Genomic DNA, 4155 nt, shown 5'->3' with positions numbered 1-4155 from the left:
AGTTTGATAGCTATGCGTTTGATGATTGGATAAGAAGTATTGCCATTCCTTATTTGAGAAAATTGCCTGGTAGAAAAATTTTAATAGGGAACAATTTATCAAGCCATATATCCACAGATGCAATTAAATTGTGTCAAGAATATAATATTTCATTTGTGTTTTTACCAGCTAATTCTACACATCTTACGCAACCTCTAGACGTGGCATTCTTTAGACCTTTAAAATGTCACTGGAGGAAGATTCTTGAAACTTGGAAAAAAGGAGAAGGAAGGGATGAATGTAGTGTACCAAAAGACCGCTTTCCTAGGCATCTTAATATATTAATGAAAACCATTAACGAGAAATCTACTGACAATTTAAAAGCTGGGTTTGAAAAATGTGGCATTTATCCGTTAAATCGAGATAAAGTTTTAAATATGTTGCCTAGTGAGGACAATTATGAAAATACAACTGAAGATGTGAATAGTTCAATTAGAGATTTTCTTAAAACTATGAGGAGTAGCGAAAAAAAAGTGATTCGCCAAAAAAGAAAAAAATTGAACGTTCTGCCAGGTCAAAGTGTTGAAGCCACAAATGATTCTGATGAAAACAATAATGATTCAAATTCTGAATCATTAACTATGGACCAACCAGATGAACCTAATGATGAAGTTAATGATGTTACACATGCTGTTGTTTCTGATACAGATGAAGATGATAATGATTCTGAATGTTCTTTAAATTATCAACAATTGGTTAAACATAATAAACAATTTGACCATGTTTATCCAATAAATGGACCAAATGATATCAAAAAGGATGATTGGTTACTAGTAAGTTTTGAAACTATGACAAGTAAAGCCTCAAACAGCAATATTGTGTATAAATATTATATTGGTAGAGTTATAAATTGTAACATAAAACAGAAGAACTTTGATGGAACTTTTTTAAGACATATTAATTCTAGAGACCACTATGGATTTATTTATGGTTTTCCAAATGTCAGAGATGAATGTAATTTCCATTTTGACCTAATAATTGGTAAATTGACTAATCCTGAAGTTTATAAGAGAGGTTTGTATAAATTTAAGTTGAATTACAAGTCATTATGATTAAATTATTCCTAACATTTAAAATTTTTAATTGTATGCAACATAAAGACTGTTAATTATTATTATTTAAAAGATTCAGACTAAATTTATTTTTTTTGTTAATTATAAATGTAATTTTATAATTTTTGTTAATTTTATGTAAGTATGAACTAAAAGACTAGTTATTATAAATTTGTTTAAGGCAACGACAAGACTGCTTGGCTTATTATATGAATATTTATAAGAGAAAAATATAATTTGTTATATTTAAAAAGTAAATAATTAATTTTGTTTTGTTATATTGTGTAAAAAAAAAAAAAAAAAATATAATTTGTATTGTAAAAACATTGTTTTTTTTTTTAAAACTTCAAAAACTGTTTCTATTCACAATCAAACAGGGTGAATAACAAATCATATTACATTTATATATTTGTTTCTATTCACCCATACATGAGTATGAATAGAAACAGCATACTTAAAAATATATATAAAATCAATTTTGAAATTTAGTTCTTTTAATTTTTAATGATTGTATTGTGTGTCTAAAGACCCAAATTTTAAGGTATTAATATGCGGTTTTGTTATTTCCATTCCAAAGTTATTAGCTTTTGAAGTTGAAAAGTGTTTCTATTCACCCGGTTTTACGGTACCAAGCCTGTACCAGATTATCTTTAAAATATCCTACTAAACCATTTCATCAAATGCTTCACAATATTATTGTTTATACTGGTGAACATCTACCATCAAAATGCCATTTTTTTGGAATAGGGGAAATAATTATTGAAGGAATTTTGACAAAGTATGATTTAACAGCTCTGCACTGTAGAAATCATGACGAAACATTTGAAAAAAAAATTGTAAAATCAATTGTCAAATTATTTATTGATCATTGGTGTGCTGAAGTTAATCGCATATTACATGGGAAAAGATCATTACAACTAGGAGAAAATGATCCTATCAAGCAACTGGCTTCTATATGGTACATAAAACATAAAAAAAAAAAAAAACAATCACTGGAAAATTTAATCAAGTGTAAAATAAAGAAAAAACGTACATTAAGTATTTTTTGTATTTTATTATTTTTATTAGTAGACAAGTACATACCTATTATTATTAGCTCAATTTTATATATAATTAAATTTAATGGATGTTAAATTTTTAATTCATGTATTGCTATGTATAAAATACGATTAAGTCTGACCTTGTGATATACCATTTGAATATTAATTTTTAATTACCTAGTATTATTTTGGAGATACATAAATGAAATAATATTAATAAAATTAATAATAAACAAAATACATCATATTTTATTATTTTATTTATGGCCATAGTACAGGCGAGTGTAACACTAGTAAAGGACATAGGTAAGTGGGTAACATAAAACTTAAAACAATATTTACAAATTAAATGGTATAATTACGACTATCGATATTATACGATATCGTAGTGAATAGCGATTATCGATAAAATTATCGATAGCTCTATTGATTGCTCGCCAACACTAGGTTAGTTAAACTACGCAACCACCGGGAGCGCTATTTATGCGGTTCGTTTTTTTTACATATGAGTTGCCTATCTATTATATCATAGAACAATATAGAAGCGAAACTCGATCAGCTGATGGGTGAAGTGTTTACCTATGATCTGAAGTCCGAACAATGAAACTGTTTCCGTAACACTGACATGATGTTATACCCGTATTGAAAAACCGTTTCCGCCTAATAGGCAGGGTATTCTGCGCGTGGTCGGGTTGTTTCCACTGTTTATTTTTATCATAGATTACGTATGCCACGCCGTGTTCAAGGTTACAATCGCCCGATTCGGCCAATTCACGGAGTTTCATACCCCTGATTATATCATACTTATCTATGGTGTATACGTAGCGACAGCAGTAAACACGTTTACGAAATTCGACTAATTCGTTTGTATAACTGGTCTTGTGTAGTTTATGTTATAAGCTTATTACGTATTTTTTTACGAGTTTCTTGCGAGCTTTTTTTTTATTCAATATGGAGAATCATATAACACCCCCAAAACCCAATTAATTAGCCGTATTTTTATGAGCCGCTGTATTGACATTGCCGAGTGGTGGGAGAAAATTCGGCTGGCAGACGTCGCGTACGTCAGTATCGATGCGCGGTGTACGTATGGACTCTCGTGGGCCGGACTGTATAATCGGCTGCATACGAATTGCGACCCGATATAAAAATTGCGATTTGTGACATACTAATTGCGTCCCGGGTTCCTGATTATCTGATATCAGAATATGATATTTGATAATCTCAATCAATAATCGATACGACTATATGAGTATTTCTGAAATAAATGTAATCGGTTAGTATGTCTTTCGATTCCGTTTCGTTGACAATTGTGCGCTGTTCTATTTTATTTAAAAATATAAGTTTAATTGTAAGTGACGTTATGATAAGTGAAAAAAATAAAACATTGATTTTTATAAACGATTTTAAATTTTGTTTTCATAAACTATTGAAAAATGATATACAACGTTGGAAGTGTTTCAAAAAAACATGTAAGTCATATGCTAAATTAAACGATAAAAATGAAATATTGAAACGTCTTACTGATCATAACCATGAAAACGATTCTGTAGAAATATTTAACAGACAAAAATTAAGCAATAATTTAAAACGAAAGGCAATAGATGATCTCTATGATAAGCCCTCAAAACTCATTCATAGGGAATTGTCAAATGACGTATCGACATTGACCAGTTATGATTTAACTTTAATTCGCAAAAATATGCATCACGCCCGAGCATCTGTAATTCCCAAGCTACAAATAATATATTTGTTCACGCTCACAAGCGATTATATTAAGTATTATTGTCATTGTAGATATTGTACATTAACGAGTGTGAAGTTGGGTGACCAAAGCTAGGTGACTACTTTTCGGGCGGCTAGTGATAAGAAACCTTGTACGTTGGGTTGCATTTTTTAAATTTCAAGGGTGCCAAACTATTAGTTTATATTCGATTGCTTCGATATTATAAAGTAGATGTCGCCCTATGTCACTTAATAATTATTTGTTTAAAAAATTATATAAATAAATATTAAATTCTATT

This window comes from Acyrthosiphon pisum, chromosome A2 (assembly GCF_005508785.2).
Source record: "Acyrthosiphon pisum isolate AL4f chromosome A2, pea_aphid_22Mar2018_4r6ur, whole genome shotgun sequence".
NCBI classification, from domain to species: domain Eukaryota; kingdom Metazoa; phylum Arthropoda; class Insecta; order Hemiptera; family Aphididae; genus Acyrthosiphon; species Acyrthosiphon pisum.
This window is presented reverse-complemented; position numbering follows the sequence as displayed.